Raw genomic sequence first — 17,847 nt, forward strand, 5'->3', positions numbered from 1 at the left:
AAAAATACATAAAACTTCTCCAGAAACGGCCATGGAGACCTGTCCTGGAGAGAGAAGTGTCCCCACAGGAACCAGACAGCCAGCGAGCGAGAAGAAGGCTGCTCCTCAGTGTGTTCCAGAAGGGAGTTCTTGCTCCAACAGGGGAGGTGAGTACTTGTGACAAAGCAAGGCCACGCAGTTGTTTTATGATGGTTTCCCATCCTGGGCTCATTAGAGTAAAATTAACATGCAGAGGAATTTCCAAGCCTCTTGGTTCCTCAGTGAATTTCTATTCTTTCATTATTGTCACGCCTAACTTTTCCACTCATTGTTGTCCAGCCATTCTTCAAGCTTCCAAAAACTCAGTACAAAGCCAGAGTTGTTCCTTGATGACTCGTGTGCACCCACAAGGATGCCAAAATGCTGTGGGCTGGGCTGTTGCCTCTGGGGCATCATAAACTCCGTTCTCTCCCCTGCTCTCCCCATCCCCAACAAAGTTGATGTCCAGTCCAGCCAGTGCTGCTGCTTTTATCTGCTGTCGCTTTCCTACAGTTGCTAGAGAAACAAACAAAACAAACCTCTTCCTGAGACCTTTTCAACTTTGGCACTCTTTTGGCTCAGTGATTCCTAAGTCTGACTACAACTGTTTGTGGCTGTTGGTCACCATACAAAATGCTCTTGTCACGAGCACCCCTGCCTCCTGTGTGGGTTATAGTCGTCCCATGCAGTCTCCCTTGAAGTCCAAGTCCACTGCAGCCAGGGAAGCCTCCCTGCACGAGCTCACATGGAGTGTGAGCTTCTGTGTTCTGTGCTCCCCATACTGCTCCAGGGACTGGCGCTGCGTGCCTCTTGCACCCCTCCGCTCCGTTGTCCTTTCTGCCCCAACCACTGTCATCCTGCCTTCCACACCATTTATGCACCTCCTACACTTTGTATTCATCAAGCCGTCTGTGTCTCCGTGTTCTTTGACCGATTCTTCATTCTGAAGCCCCTTTGATGTATTGGCATATTGACATGTTGTGGTAAATGGAAAGGCTTTTGCCGTTTGATCCGTATTAATACAAAATTAATAACTTCTGTATTAAGCATGCTTGCTCCCCTCCTCACTTCATCTCCTTCCCCTGAAACAATATGTACAAATATACAAAGAACTCTTGCATTGATCACTCAGATTTGTGTTGCTTTATGCATAGATTTGTCCTGGGGTTTTTGTGACAGACTGCTGACCATCCCCCCATTGAGTCTCTCCTTTTTCCTCTTTGGTAATGGGACCTTCTCTCTGAACCAGAGAAAAACATATAGCCCCAGATAAAGCTGTGTTTCCCTGCCTGTGCTGCTCCGAGATGTGTAGTCCTGTGAACTGGTTCTAGTCAATGGGCTGTGAGCAAAACTGATACATGCAATTGCTCCTCCCTGCCCCCACCTCCTGAGATAACCTGTTCAACTTACAGAAGGGCGCCACAAGAAAAAGATGGGCAGAGTAGAATGCTCAGCCTGGGTACCTGGGTTCAGCAAGTAGCCCTGCCTCTGTCCTGCACTACTTGCCTACCTCTGGGCTGCTATGGCATCAATACATTGTATCATATTGAAGCCACTCACCCTTGGGATCTCTGTGTTAACAGTACCACAGGTACTGCCCCAACTAATAGACTAACCTTGCCTAATCTTTGTCTAATGCCTCCCTCCAGTCAGGCTGGTCCAATTCAGTGCCACCAACCTTCTGTATGTGAGGCAGTGTTTCTCCAAGTATGCTTCCCAGACTAGCCTCATCATGGTTTGGATGTCCCCTCTAAAACTGGTGTTGAAATTCAGTTGGCATTGTGACAGTCTTGGAAGGTGGCACCTTCAAGGGTGATTACATCAGGAAGACGCCACTCTCCTGAATTAATGCCATTGTCCCAGGAGTTGGTTAGTTATGTTGGGAATGGTTTTGTTATAAAAGCAATCCCTCTCACGGGTGCGCTGTCTTCCCCTTCCTCCCTCTGCCATGTTATAACACAGCAGGAGGGCCCTTGCCAGATGTGGCCCTTTGATCTTGGACTTCCCAGCCTCCAGAACTATGAAAAATAAATTCCTTTTCTCTATAAATGGTGCTGTGCTATGGTAGCAGACGGTGAACCGAGACACCTGGCAGCTGGTTAGATATGGAAATCCACAGACACCATTCCACACCTACCGAAACAGAAACCCTGGGAATGGGGCTCAGCTCAGCAATCAGTTTAACAAACTCTTCAAGTAATCGGATGTACAATGTCTGAGAACCACTGTGCTTGGGTAGGGGTGGAAAATATGAATAAAAATCTGCCTCTGTCCTCAAGGATTTTATGTTAGAGAGGAACAAAGAGACAATCAGTCATAAAAACATATTGTCTTGACTTTCTGCCATTTCCTGTTTGCTCCCTTTTTTCACTGGATTAGCTCAAAATAATTTATCTTAGAGCATTTCTGCTTATATATGTGATTATTTACAGACCTAAATGAATCATTGAATCTGTACAAATGTCACAAGGGAAATAATTGAAATACATTTGGAGATATAGATTTGATCACCAATATTAGAATTAATGAGGATTTCCTGAAGCCAAGAGACACAAATAAGAAGGGGGAGTTGTTTTACACAGTGGGTAGTAAAATTACAGTACTTATTACCCTGTAAAGGGTTATATGGGCTAGAAATAAAAACAGTTGAGCATGGATTAAATTTATGAGTGAGAAAGTCATAAAATTGCATTCAGTGCTAGTTAGGAATGTTCAAACTTTCTGAAAGTGTCTGGCATCAATATTAGACGGCAACTCCATCTTTGCTGTTATCACCCTTAGGATCATAATCTTCTGTGTTCAGAACACGAGGCTGGATAAAACTGGACCAATGTGGTGATGTTGGCAGAGGACTGGTATGTAGACTGCCTGGAAATAAAACTCTTGTACTTAGTGTGTTTTGTCTAAAATCTGTGCACAATTCAGAGTTAGTGAATGATACAGATGAAGTAGGGAGACAATGGATGTAATTCTTCAAATAATTATGACTTTGGATATTAAAGCTGGTGGTTATTCTCTTGAACAACAGACAACTCAGATAATTGAAATCTGTAGATAATCTGACACCTACATAAAGTATAACCATACCAGAAAACTGATCTCATGCCTTTGGCATTGAAGCTAAACATTTTGGATAGCTTCAACACCTAGAAGCATTAGCACAGACAAAATTAGCCACACTTCAGACAAGTGAGATTAGATATTGTGGAAATTAAAAGGTAGCATTAGTAGCATCCAGCTTCCCAAAAACTGTGAGATTTTAGAAGAAAGGGTGTATTCCCCTACCCACTATTAGGAACATATTTATGTGTCTGCCATTTGCTACTAAAAATGATTTTAGCCTTAAGTAAATATTTTAAAAATCCTAGGGTGGGTGTTTAAAGGTTAAGACACTGATTAGGATGCCCACATCCCACACTGGAGTGCCTGGGTGCAACTCCCAGCTCCAGCTCCTGACTCCAGCTTCCTGCTAATGCAGACCTTGGGAGAAAGTGATGATGACTCAAGTGGTTGAGTTCCTGCCACCCATGTGGGAGGCCTGGATTGAGTTCACAGCTCCTAGCTTTGCCCCTCCACCCCCACTGTTGCAGTCATCTGGGAGTGAACGAGTGGGTGGGTGCTTTTTCTCTTTGCCTCTCTCTGTGTCTCTCTGTCTGCCTCTCAAATAAATAAAAAAATTTAAAAAACTTTGTGCTGTCTTTATCATCCACTTTGGTAAAATACAACTATTGTATCTCTTTTTTCCCCCTTCCTTTTTCCTTTTAAGGATACGACTTCATCCATCTTCTTTCCAAAAACATTTTCAGTCAGGATTTCTATTCCAAATTCTTTGGAATCAAAAGTATTCAGCAGTCTGGAGGCAAGTGAGACTTTTATTGCATTTTTATAGAGAGTAAGCTGAATTGTGTGGCAAGCTAGAGGGGCTCCTTGGTAAGGCTTCAGTACAGGCCACTGTTGCACCTAGCAAAGGCTCACATTACAGGAATCACATCTGTGATCTGCTTCTATTGGCTCACCAGACCCAACAGGCCCCTGGGCACTGCCAGGAGGTTAACTCCTTGATCCTCAGGAGCCTTCTACAGAGGACTTATCTGGCTTCCAGAGGCCTCCCTTTCTGCTCATAACTTTCAAGTATTTTCCTAATGTGAAGAAGTACTTGGTAAACTATAACCATATTCCCTGGTCACAAACCTATATAATACATAAGAATTGTTATTCCATTTCATGGGAAGGTTTTCCCTAAATGCTTTGTTTATTGCAGTTGAAATTTATTCCATAAATTACTTTCCATTTTTACCTTATGTATGCTGATTTCTAAGTGTGAGCACAAATTGTTGCAAAGCAATTGGGAATTTTTATTATTGTTTTGCTTTTGTAATTACTCCAGTATAAAGCACAATACTGGACACACAGAGTAGATGCTAAATAAATGCTTACTGGTTGCAGACAATAAGAAAGGTTAGAGGTTACAAATGACTTCAAAGGACAGATAAATACATAAATCTGTTCAGGCATTTCACAACTATTTATTCAGTGTCTACCATGTACGAAGCAATGTTCCAGGCACCATGTGAGCAAAAATCCCTGCCCTTCTTGAATTGACATTGTAATGGAGAGAGAAAATGAATCAACAAAGAAGGCATGTGATAAGTAACCAGGTGATGAGTGCTATGAACTGAACTGTGTTCTCCCCAAATCTGCCTTATTTATTTATTTATTTGAAAGGCAGAGTTAGAGAGAGAGAAGGAGAGACACAGAAAGAGATCTATCTACTGGCTCACTCCCCAAGTGGCCCTAATGTCTGGGGCTGACTGGGCCAAAGTCAGAAGCCTGAAACTCCATCTGGGACTCCCAGATGGGGACAGGGGCCCCAAGCATTTGTGCCATTTTCTATAGCTTTCCCAGATGCCTTAGCAGGAAGCTAGATCAGAAGTATAGCAATTGATTGTGTGTGTGTGCGCACATGGGTGCAAATTGTGGAAATCTTTACTTAGTATAGAGTTGGTCTTCTATATATAAAATTAATTTAAAATGAACCTTAATGAAGAATGGGATGGGGGAGAGAGTAGGTGGTAGGACAGGAGTGAGGGTGGAAGGGTGGGTATCCATGGAAGAGCCACTATATTCCTAAAGTTGTACCTATGAAGTTTATATTCATTAAATAAAAGCTTTTATTTTAAAAAGAAGAAGAAGTATAGCATCTGCGACTTGAGCCAGTACTCATATGGGAAGCCACCTGCTGAACTCACTGCACCACAACACCAGTCTCCCAAGTCTGCAAGTTGAGGCCCTAACCCCTAGTACCTCTGAATGGGTTGTTTTGGGGAGATAGGTCCTTTAAAGAAGTAATAAAGGTAAAATGAATTCTTGAGGATATAACATAACCCATTGATTGGTGTCTTTATAAAAAGGAGATTAGGAAACAGAGAAACACCTGGAGTGTGCACAGAGAAAAGACCATTCTAGGGCACAGCAAGAAGACAGAAACTTACAAGCCATGAGAGTGGCCTCAAAAGAAACTAAACATGCTGATAATGTAATCTCTAGACTTCTAGCCTCCACAATTGTGAGAAAATTGATTTCTGCTGTGTAAGCCAGCAGTATGATATTTTGTTATGGCAGTTCCAGCTGACTGATACAGAGTGCTTGCTTTAATGGATTTGCAAATGATCATCTTATTGAAGTTAAATTTAAGCAGATGGGTGGATGTTGTGGCACAGTGGGTTAAGCCACTGCTTGGGACAGCCGCATCCCCTAATAGAGGGTCTGGTATGAATCTCAGCTATTCCATGCTTATGGTCCATCTTCCTGCTGGTGCACTTGTGATGCACAAGATGATGGATGAAATGCTGGGCTTCCTGTTGCCTACATCAGAGACCCAAATGGAGTTCCTAGCTCCTGGCTTCCTTGACCTGGCCTAGCCCTGGCAGTTGCAGACCTTGGTGGGTGGTAGTGGTAGTGGGGAGGCAGGAACCAGTAAATGAAGATCTCTTTCTATCTCTCTCTATCACACTGCCTTTCAGATAAATACATTTTTAATTAAGCAGAAAAGCAAATGATATGAGGAAGACAACTCTGTAACATCTAGGAGGAAACCAGTCCAGATGGAGGGGACATTGAACCCAAAGGCCTTTGAAGCTTTGACTTATTTAAAGAGTAGCAAGGAGGGGCTGATGCTGTGGTGTAGCAGGTAAAGCCACCGCCTGCAGTGCCAACATCCCATATGGGTGCCGGTCTGAGTCCTGGCTGCTCTACTTCCGATCCAGCTCTCTGCTATGGCCTGGGAAATCAGTAGAAGATGGCCCAAGTCCTTGGGCCCCTGAACCCTATGTGGGAGACTTGGAGGAGGCTCCTAGCTTCTGGCTTTGGATTGGCATAACTCTGGCCATTGCAGCCATCTGGGGAGTGAACCAGTGAATGGAAGACTTCTCTCTCTCTGCCTCTGCCTCCTGTAACTTTGCCTTTCAAATAAATAAATAAATCTTAAAAAAAAAAAAAAGAGTAGCAAGGAGACCAGTGTGGCCAAAGTGGGTGAATAAGAGGGAGAATGGTAGGAGATGAGATGGGAACAGTAAAGGGATTAAGGCCTTGCACACTGTTGTAAAGATGTTGGCTTTTACTTTAGGACAGTGGGATTGGGAAGTTATTGTAGGCTTAAATTATGAAACATCATGCAGCTAGTATCTTAGGAAATAATTATATGGTCAGAGGTGAAATTGGGAAGACCAGTTAGAAGGATATTTTAATCATCCATGCAAGGGGGAAGATTGCAGTAAGGTAACAGTGATGGAAGTTGCAAGACATAGTCAGATTTGGGATGCATTTGGGAAGGTAAATCTGACAGGATTTGGTACCAGATTGGTTGTGATATTTGAGATAAATAGAAATAAAAAAGAAGAAGAAGTTAAGGATTACTTGGAAATTTTTGACCTACGAAGCTAGAAGGATGGAGTTGTCATTTACTGAGCCATGAAAGACTACAGGCTGGGAAGACTTAGGAATATCAGGAATTTGGTTTAGGACATTGGTGATATTCAGTGAGCAGTTAAATATAAAACTAAAAGTTAGGGGCTAGTGCTGTGGCATAGCAGATATGGCACCCGTTCGAGTCCTGGCTGCTCCACTTCCAATCCAGCTGCCTGCTGATGCACCTGGGAAAGCAGTACAAGATGGCCCAAGCACTTGGGCACCTGCCACCCATGTGGGAGACCTGGAAGAAGCTCCTGGCTCCTGGCTTCAGACTGGCCCAGCTCAGGCTGTTTTGACCATTTGGGGAGTGAACCAACATATGGAAGTTTTCTCTCTCCCTCCCCCCTCTTCTCTCTCTCTAACTCTGCCTTTCAAATAAATTAAAAAAAAAAAAACTTAAAAAAACTAAAAGAGAGAGGGCAAGGCTAAAAATATTAATCTGGGAGTCTCAATATATAGATAGCATTTAAAATCAGGAGTCTTAATGAAATCTCTTAATGAATGAGTGTGGACAGAAAGAAAGGATTAGGCATGAGGAGTCTCTTCAGAGATAGAGGGAAATGAGAGGATATGCAATAAAAACACCAGGAAAGCAAGTGCAGTGTGACAGAAGGAAAACCATGGGACAGCATTGCTCTGGAAGCCAAGTGGGAAAACTATTTTCAGGAAAAAAGATGAGTATGTGTCAAGTAAGGTGAGAATTGAAAAAATAGCCATTGGCTTTAGCAATGTGTAGGTCATTGGTCACCTTGATCAAAGCCTTTTGGGTAGATGGTGGGGTCAAAGGTCTCATTGAATGTATTTAAGAGGGAATGGGGGCTGGTGCCGTGGCTTAATAGGCTAATCCTCCGCCTTGCGGTGCCGGCACACTGGGTTCTAGTCCCGGTCAGGGCACCGGATTCTGTCCCGGTTGCCCCTCTTCCAGGCCAGCTCTCTGCTGTGGCCAGGGAGTGCAGTGGAGGATGGCCCAAGTGCTTGGGCCCTGCACCCCATGGGAGACCAGGAGAAGCACCTGGCTCCTACCTTTGGATCAGCGCGGTGCGCTGGCTGCAGCGCACCAGCCGTGGCGGCCATTGGAGGGTGAACCAACGGCAAAAGGAAGACCTTTCTCTCTGTCTCTCTCTCTCTCTGTCCACTCTGCCTGTCAAAAAAAATAAATAAATAAAAAATTTAAAAAAAAAGAGGGAATGGAAGGGGAGAAATTAGAGGTGGTGTTCTTGACAATCCTTTCAAGGAGGGAAATAAAACACTATGACACTGATACGGAGTCAAGAGAAGCATTTGCTATTTTTTAGGATGGGGAAAAACAATGTCCTTTTTCTGATTGGAATAATCCTATGAAAAGGAAAAGTCTGACGTTACAGAAGTGAGAGGACGCTGTGTGCAGGAACATCCTTGAGCAAGTTGAAGAGATGCGATCCACAGCACATGTGAACAGGTTGTATTTAAAGTGGACACAAGAGAAGAGAGAACCAAGAATATCTGGGCACAGAGGCAGATGTGGTATTGAAACAAGTAGAGGGCTGGCTTTGTGGTGCAGGCCCCAGCATCCCATGTGGGTGCCCGTTCCATTCCAGGCAGTTCTATTTCCCATCCAGCTCTCTGCTAATACATCAGGGAAAGCAGTGGAAGATGGTCCAAGTACTTGGGCTCCTGCCACCCACATGGAAAAGATAGGGATAGAATTCCAGTCTCCTGGCTTTGACCTGGTTCAGCCATGACTGTTGTGGTCATTTGGGGCATGAACCGGTGGATAGAAGATCTCTCTTTCTCTGTATTTCTTCCTCACTTCCTGCAACTCTGCCTTTCAAATAAATAAAATTGAAGAAGGAGGAAGAGTGGTGGTGGAAGAAACAAGCAGAAGTGCCTTTTGTTGCTTCAGTTTTCTTCATGAAATAGAAATCAAGAGTTAGGATGAGGGAGGATGCTGTGGAGATTTGAGGAGAGATGAGGAAAAGGCATGAAATAATAATCTTGAAAAGAAAGAAAGAAATTGGAAGGAGAAATGTAGCAGAACTGTCAGGTAGCATTTATTGACTCTACAGAGATTAGGCAACATGAATTTACAAAGAGAGCAGTCAGTCAATGGAATGGTGCCCTACTGGTGTTAAAAAAAAAAAAAATTAGGAGAGGGAAATGGGAAGACAATGTGGGTCAGAGGTTGAAATCAAGATCATAGGGATTGGAGCCGGTGCTGTGGTGCAGTGGGTTAAAGCCCCAGCCTGCAGCGCCAGCATCCCATATGGGCGCCAGTTCATCCCAGCTGATCCTCTTTTGATCCAGCTCTCTGCTATGGCCTGGGAAAGCAGTGGAAGATGGCCCAAATCTTTGGGCCCCTGTACCAGTGTGGGAGACCTGGAGAAAGCTTCCAGCTCCTGGCTTCAGATCAGCTCAGCTCTGGCCGTTGCAGTCATTTGGGGAGTGAACCAGCAAAATGGAGGACCTATCTCTCTCTCTGGCCCTACCTCTCTCTCTAACTCTGTCTTTCAAAGAAATAAAATAATTCTTTTTTAAAAAAAGATCATAGGGGTACAGCTCTTGGTAATCACAAAGTTTGTGATGTGAGCAAGAAGTGACTGCTGACATATGATGGAACATGGGATCTCTGAAGGAGAGACAGCCACAAAGGCCACGGTGTTGCAAAGATTATTTACCACATTATGAAACCATGAAAACTACCCTAGGAGTAGCTTGGGAGGAATGGAGAGTGAGCTAGTAATAAAATCTTCAGGAAATGAGGCGGGTGGTGTGTATTGGCAGTCTGCAGGCTGATAGCATAGTGAGGAGAGAATAAAGATCTGGAAGAATCCGTGAAGAGCAAAGGGGACCTTTTCTGTCTCTACCTTCCAGTAATGTGTATAGGCCAGAGCTCAAGATCCCTTGTATGTCCATCACTTTCTAGGTAGCCGGCCTGCTCTGCATCATGAGCATGGGTTTTTGTTTTTTTTTTTTGTCTTCATTTTGAAGGATTCTGCAAAGGACATTCAGAAACCCATGGATGGACATTGGACTGCTGTTTCTTAAACTATACTTGTTCTGTCATCATTAAGTCATCAGCACACTTGTATTTCCACTGCTTGGCCCTCCTGATTCTTAGTCTAATACAATCATTTTTGTTGTTTGGTTTTTATTTGGGAGGGAGGATTGGGAAGGAAAGAGATTGTCTTAGAAATAATTATATGGGAAGCCGGCGCCGCGGCTCACTAGGCTAATCCTCCACCTTGCGGTGCTGGCACACCGGGTTCTAGTCCCAGTCGGGGCGCCGGATTCTGTCCCGGTTGCCCCTCTTCCAGGCCAGCTCTCTGCTGTGGCCAGGGAGTGCAGTGGCCAGGGAGTGCAGTGGAGGATGGCCCAAGTACTTGGGCCCTGCACCCCATGGGAGACCAGGATAAGTACCTGGCTCCTGCGCAGCACGCTGGCCGCGGCGGCCATTGGAGGGTGAACCAACGGCAAAAGGAAGACCTTTCTCTCTGTCTCTCTCACTGTCTACTCTGTCTGTCAAAAAAAAAATTATATGGGGCTGGTGTTGTGGTGTAGCAGGTAGAGCTGCTGCCTGCAGTGCCGGCATCCCATATGGGTGCTTGTTCGAGTCCCGGCTGCTCCACTTCTGATCCAGCTCTCTGCTATGACCTGGGAAAGCAGTAGAGGATGGCTCAAGTCCTTGGGCCCCTGCACCCATATGGGAAACCAAGAAGAAGCTCCTGGTTCCTGGCTTCAAATTGGCACAGCTCCAGCCATTGCCGCCAATTGGGGAGTGAGTCAGCAGATGTAAGACCTCTCTCTCTCTCTGTCTCTGTCTCTCTCTGACTCTCTCTAATTCTGCCTTTCAAATAAATAAATAAATCTTTTAAAAAATAAATAATTGTATTAGACTGAGAATTAACTCAATTCCTCGGAGACCTTCCTTAAATATCTCAGAAACTCAGACAGGGTGCTGTCTTGGAACACGTTCTTTTCCAAATAAGCAGAACATGTGGGGCTCCTCAGAAGACACACTCCCCTTAGAAATGTGCTCTGATTTCCTGGGAGCTGTTCTGTTGCCATGGTCTTTGGATATTGGATATGGTTTTGAACAACTCATGGTAGCCAAAGCCACCAGTTGCTTGTCATGTATGCTCTGCCACAAAGACACCACCCAAGTGACACCTGTTCTCTGGGTTAAGATGCTGTTATGCACCTGACACTCTTAGCTTTTAGAGTTCACTTCTTACTTAGCATAGGAAGCTTTGATTTCTAGGAAGGTCCTGATATTGGTTGGCAAAATGGATAAAAAAGCATCGGAATAAATGATATTCCACAGACTCTCTTTTTTTAAAAAAAGATTTATTTTATTTATTTGAAAGACAGAGTTACAGAGAAAGGTAGAGAGAGATATAGAGGTCTTCCATCTGCTGGTTCACTCCTCAGATGGCTGCAATGGCTGGAGATGAGCAGATCCGAAGCCAGGATCCAGGAGCTTCTTCCAGGTCTCCCACGTGGGTGCAGGGGCCCAAGCACTTGGGCCATCTTCTACTGCTTTCCCAGACCATAGCAGAGAGCTGGATCGGAAGTGGAGCAGCCAGTACTAGAAGCGGCGCCCATATGGAATGCCAGTGCTTCAGGCCAGGGCGTTAACTCTCTGTGCCACAGCACTGGCTCCAGCCACAGAGTCTCTTATATGGCTAGTAAGTGGTCCCTGAGGTTATTTCCAAAAAAAGAACTCTAAAAAGTGTGATGAGAAATCACCTGAATAAGACATAGAATCCCAAGGCAATTTCTTTGAGAGGCAATTCACATTTGTGTAAATACATTCTAGTATTTAAAAAATATCAATCCTTTTGCTTTCTACTCAGCCTTCAATCCTTTAAAGTTTCTTGGGGCGGGTGCTATGGCATAGGAAGTTAAGCTTCTGGTTGGGCTATCCACATTCCAAATTAGAGTGCCTGGGATTGAATACTCTTCTGCTTCCCATCCACTTTCCTGCTGGTGAGCACCCTAGGATGTGGAAAACATAGCTCACGTGCCTGGATTGCTGCCACTCACATGGGAAACCTGGATGGATTTCCCGGCTGCAGGCTGGCGCCAGCTCTGGCTGCTGAGGCCATCTAGAGTGTGAACCAACAGGTATAAAATCTCTCTCTTTCTCTTGCTCTTTTTAGAGGCTGGAAATGAGAAGCCAGCACTGTGGCGTAGTGGGTAAAGATGACAGCTGTGGTGCTGCCATCCCATATGGACACTGGTTCAAGACCCGGCTGCTCCACTTCCATTCAGCTCTCTGCTATGGCCTGAGAAAGCAGTGGAAGATGGCCCAACTCCTTGGGCCCCTGCACCAACATGGGAGATCTGAAAGAAGCTCCTGGCTCCTGGCTTCAGATAGGCACAGCTCCAGCCGTTGCGGCCATCTGGGGAGTGAACCAACAGATGGAAGACCTCTCTCTCTCTGCCTCTCCTTCTCTCTGTGTAACTCTGACTTTCAAATAAATACATAAATCTTTTTAAAAAAAAGATGGAAATGAATAAAATGTTTTAAATAAATAAAGTTTGTCATGGAGAAAATATTTTTATTTTTTTAAAAAAAGCCAACATTTTAAGTATCTGCACATTCTGCTTAATATTTAGGTATGAGGTGCTGGTGAAATGGGAACTCAAGAAAGCAGAAATTTTGGGGCAGGTATTGTGGCACAATGGGTTAAGCCACTGCTTGAGATGCTGGCATCCCTTATCTGAGTGCCTGTTCAAGTCCCTGCTGTTCTGCTTCTACTCCAGGTTCTTGCTACTATGCCTGGGAAGGCAGTAGAAGACGGCCCAAGTGCTCGGGCCCCTGTCACTCTTGTGGGAGACCAGAATGAATTCTTGGCTCCTTGCTTCAGCCTGATCAAGACCTGGTTTTTGTGGTCACTTGTGGAGTGCACCGGCAGATGGAGGCATGCTCTCTCTTTTCTGTCTTTGCCTCTACCTCTCTCTGTCATTCCATCTTTCAATGTCTTTCAATGAATGAATGAATGAATGAATAAACAAATCTTCAAAAAAAAGGTAAAGCTATGACTTTATTATGTTTGTCATGGGGAAATGTTCAACGAAAAATGGAGAGAGAGAGAAAGCAGAAAGCTCCTAGAAAATGTATTCTATGTCTTGTTGACTACATAGTCTGACACAGGTACCTGAGGCCATGTGACACTTTTGCTCTTAGGGAAGAATCCAATTGATTGTCATACCTTTTGCAAAACCATAACTTTCCATGAGGCTACATTAAGGATGCCTTTTCCTCAGGTCCCTCTGGCCAAAGAGCATGCATTTATAGGAAAGGCTATTATGGTTGTGCTTGGAATAAAGCCAAACTGACTAGTGCACAAGTGGATTGGACATTTGTGATGGTCTCATCAGTACCCACACAGACCCCTGAAGTGACCAGTCATCATGGCTTACAACTTTGCAGCTAGAAAACCTGTGCAGACTACGAAAGCCTCTTCTTCAGCTCAAGGAATCCCCTGTTGAAATTTCAAACACTAATTGGGAAGGTGAGGAGGAAAGAGTGTTAGTTCTAGAGTGAATTTGGGCAGAAGGAGATGTGACCAACTGAAGAAGTCGCAGTGCCAATTTTCTTAGCCCTACTGCTCATCTAGAGGGTTACCTGACACTATCCAAAGGGAGGGCTGCACATTAAAATCACTTAACATGTTCTATCTTTTTTAAGATTTATTTATTTATTTGAAAGTCATAGTTACAGAGAGAGGGCCACACAGACACACACACACAGAGGGGGAGAGAGAGAGATCTTCTATTCACTGGTTCACTACCCAGATGACCAAAACAGCAGAAGCTGGGCCAGGCGGAAGCCAGGAGCATCATCTGGGTCTCCTACGTGGGTGGCAGGGGCCCAAACACTGGGGCCCTTTTCTGCTGCCTGTCTCAGGCCATTAGCAGGGAAAAGGCACTCCCTAGGGCATGCCAGCATTGCAACCCGCTATGCCACAACGCGGGCTCCAACTGTTACATCTTAGGCTGAGTCTTCCTTTCACCATACTCCAAGTTAAGTGAGACAGTGTCTGTAATGAAAGTGTTAACATTGAGTCTCTGATCTTAATACGTTGTGGTTTAGTTGGAGAAACAAAAAAACTCATTAAATATAGTCAATCCCTCACAATCTCGAAAAAATTGTCCCGTTTGGTAGGACACATTAGCTCAAGAAATGCGTCACGGAAAGTTTCATAACTGAACGGAGTTTCACTTTGTATTTCCCAAACCTTCGATCAGCAAGTATTTATTGAATGCTGCTTGTTATGAGCAAGTCAGTATACTGGAAAAACCATGCAAACATAATAACATATCAGGATATTAATACTGATCAATAACTGTTACCCCCAAAATAACACGATTCCATGTGCAGCGTTCTCAATGAGTGACCTTTAAAAAATTTGATAATTATCTTCCCCTTCTGGAGAGCCTTTTCAATTCCAGCATAACAGCAGTGGAAGTATTTTGGTGGGGTGAAGTGCAAAAAATCCAAGTGTGTGGTGTAAAAGAATAGACAGAGTTAGCACTCTCTTCTGTCCCTAGAAACCTGAGGACTCCCTGCCTGCTCCGGGGGTTCCTGTTCCTCTGGAAGCCCTCAGCTGGGCTTCAGCAGCAATGATGACATAAAGGAAAATTACATTCTGATGCAGAACTCAGTCCCTTCATCTTTCCTCCTTTCTCTACAGCATGAAGCTAGGGGCCCACAGAGGATCTAATATCAAAAGAAGAGAGTAATACCACTACACGGAGAGAAAAAAAATAATTACCAAATTTCCTGAATAGTAAACAGCTTTAAAAAAATAAAAGAAGAAAAAGCTGAACCCTTTGATAGCTTTGGCCCTTGCTCTGCCCGTGAATGCCTTAAGGATTATATCATCAGACTGACTCCAGCAGCCCGTGCTATTGTTTCAGAAAAAGGAAACTCGGAAGAAGGGGGTTGGGGGAGAGAACAGGGGATGCGTGGAAACATGTCAGCCTCTTGTGGAGAGGAAGGGTTTGGTTTTGAGAGTTACCAAATGTTAATGGTAGTGAGGCTAGAAAGACAAATTGGAGCCGTTCTCAGCGTTTATGAACAGGTTTCTTGGGGCCATCTTTCCTTTTCTTGGGGGAATAAGGTAAACGTTTGGAGTAGATAACTCTTCTCCAGAAATGGCATGAACTCCAAAGAAAGCAACCTAAACTGCCCAGAAATGTTATTGCTGGAAACCATCACCTGGGGGCAGTCTTGTGACTGTTAAGTCTCTGCCTCACAGAGGAAACTTAACTACTTCTCCCGGCCCCCCAACACCTCCGCGATGTGCTCTGTTTCTTTATCTGAAGTTAAGGGGTGAGGAGAGAAAGGGGCAAAAGGGTTAGACGGCTTAGGGGCTAAGCCTGACACCCTGCTCAGCCAGCCAGGAGGCGATACCACGCGAATGCGCTCGACGTGGTCCGTGGTCCCCAAAAGGTGTCTTTGTCTTTGAAACGCGAAGGCGCAGGAGCTGAAGCGGCGGCGTGGTGGGGGCCGCAGACAGCGCATCGAAGTCACTAAGGACCTCCGCGCGGAAGCAGGGCGGGAGAGGCCCAGGGCCCCAATTGGCGCGGGATCCCGACTCACACGCGCGCCCCGCTCTGCCCGCCCGCCCGTCGCGCCGGGTCAGGCCTGGAGCGTTCTAGGACCCTTGACTCGGGTCCACGACCCCGCAGAGCCCTGTTAGCCCAAGAGAGGAAGCAGGTGTGGACACCCCCTCACCCCAGGCGGCTCACTAACACGAGCCCAGGAGGCGTTGCCTCGGTCTCTAGGCCTGCCCCTAATGGCTAACTTCGGCCACTGAGATCTGGAAGCGCTGGTTCACACGCTGCGGGCTTCCTCGGCTCGCTCCGGGCTGGAGCCTCGGGGCTTGAGGCGCACGGTGGCGAGGTCGGGCCGACTCACGGACCGCCCCCTGAGCCCTACTACTATTTGTACCTGTCGCGCTGTTTCCGATTCAAAGGGGCTAATGTCTGAGCTTGTAGAGCCGCCCCCCCCCCCCAAGACTCACAAAGTGCCAGAGGATAAAATCCGTGGAACGGACACAGCCAGCGGCCTCCACCCGGGCCTCAGCGCGAGCACAGCGGGCCTGCGAGTTACGCTACGACGGCCACAGCCACACGCTCGCTCCGGGCCGGGCTCTGGATTTGTGGGGGAGACGGCTGCGAAGCTTTTCCCTTCTGCAACCCCCCCGCCCCGCCGTGGGTCACCGAGTTAAAAGGGGGCAGCCTCAAAAGGAGGAAAAGGATAACTTTCGGAGGGAGAGAATGTCTCAACTCTTCGAAGGGCTGGGCCTACGGTTTCAGCCACGTCGCGGCCACGGAGGCCGCGGCGGGCCCAGCTCTCCACGCGCGGCGGGCGCGGTCTGCGCGGGCGGAGCGCCCAGGCGAGGCCCAGCCGGCGGGCTCCACCGAACTCGCGCGCGCCCGCCCGCGCGTGTCTCCGGAAGTTGTGCCCTGCGAAGTAGGCCCTTCTAGGAAACAGGAGACAGGCAGCCGCCGATCAAAAGCTAAAGAAAAAAAAAATGGTCGCAGTTTAAAATGGCACTTCTTCCTCCAAAAGGCGAGGAATTGGGCAGCACTCGAGTTAGAGCAGACGAGAAAACCCCACTCTTCTTCATCTCCGAGTCCCTAGAAGCAAGGCGAGGACATCCTTTCGCCCAAGTGGTCGGCGGTAGCGGGCGGGACGCGGCGCAGGGCGTCGGGGAGTGAGAGATCGCCGACCCTCTGGCGAGAAGGAGCCCGCGGCCGAGCGGCTTATTCGGGGCGCGGAGTAGGCGTCCTTGAGGCTGCGGCGAAGAGCTCAGCCCCGCCGCTGTTTTCCTGATTATTTATTTTCCCCCTTTACACCCTCACCCCCAGCTTCCCAGAGGTACCAGAGCTCCGCGCTGCCGGGCTGCCCCGCCTGGAACAAAGGCAGGCAGCACTCCCGTCAGTGTCTGAAGGTCCAGAAAGCGCGGGATTTGCGCCAGGCGCCTTCGGCTTCGCTGGGTGAGGGCCGGTCCTGACCTGGACGCTCTGCGCTGCTCCTGGAAGGGTGGAAAGCGCAGAGCTGCGAGGCGAGCGTTTCGCTCCTCCCGCTTCCTGCGCCGCAGCGGCAGACGGCTAGACTCCCTTTCCCGCCTCGCTCAGGCGCCAGGCTGCAGCGCAGGGCAGCTTCGCTGCCTCCCCCACGGCGGGCCGAGCAGCTGAACTCGAGCCAGGGGAGGAAGGACCCTCCCAGCGTCGCAGCCGCCCTGCTAGGAAATTGAGCGATCCGACGCCGCAGGGCTATGAGCCTGGCTCACCTGTACAGGTGCACTGAAAATGATCGTAGGCGTTTAAGTCTGAGCCTATGTTCCCAAAGGCTAAGTGGAAAAATAAGAGCGATGCCCAGAAAAGGAAAACCCGTTTGCTCAACTCGTTTAAGGTGAAAGTAAAAATGTTTCCAGCTTGTTAGAGCCGGATAGTTTTCTCGGTGGTGTACTTCACTAGACGTGGCTAGGACGAATGGTCCATTAGGAGGTCCAGTGCGTTCCACAGTGCAGAAAGCGAGTCTTCGTGGCGTTTTCTCGTCGCTGCCTTCCCATTGGGGTAGTTGTACTTAGCTCCACCGCGGCGCGGGGGTGCTGCGACACAGCCGCGTCTGGACAAGGTCGGTGGCATTCGGCCCCCACCCTCGACTTTGCCCCCAATCCTTCTAATGACATTTTCTTCTGTAATTGATTGCTGGCTTTTCTATCAATTGGGTCGATTTTGCCTTCCTCTCCACTTTGCTCCACACACCCTCCCCCAATCAAACCAAAAGGAAAAAAAAAAAGCGGATCTGGACTGAATCCCTGTATTGGCACCTGTCTTAGTGTAGACTGGATTGTAGAA

General features: G+C 46.9%; 2 long non-coding RNA genes across 2 annotated transcripts; one reads left to right on the forward strand and one right to left on the reverse strand.

Annotated features, from left to right (window-relative positions):
* The first annotated feature begins 19 nt into the window (after positions 1-19).
* Positions 20-12,505, forward strand: LOC138850561 (uncharacterized). The gene is made up of 3 exons (XR_016210709.1): positions 20-146; positions 2,800-2,873; positions 12,126-12,505. It is a non-coding gene; the product is annotated as an uncharacterized LOC138850561 (long non-coding RNA).
* A 1,142-nt stretch (positions 12,506-13,647) lies between these two features.
* LOC149125561 (uncharacterized) lies at positions 13,648-17,136 on the reverse strand. Its single transcript, XR_016211435.1, has 2 exons — positions 16,866-17,136; positions 13,648-14,012 (listed from the first exon to the last, which is right to left on the reverse strand). It is a non-coding gene; the product is annotated as an uncharacterized LOC149125561 (long non-coding RNA).
* Between the last annotated feature and the right edge of the window lie 711 nt (positions 17,137-17,847).

This window comes from Oryctolagus cuniculus, chromosome 7 (assembly GCF_051225735.1).
Source record: "Oryctolagus cuniculus isolate XC-2025 breed Fujian yellow rabbit chromosome 7, ASM5122573v1, whole genome shotgun sequence".
Lineage (NCBI taxonomy): Eukaryota > Metazoa > Chordata > Mammalia > Lagomorpha > Leporidae > Oryctolagus > Oryctolagus cuniculus.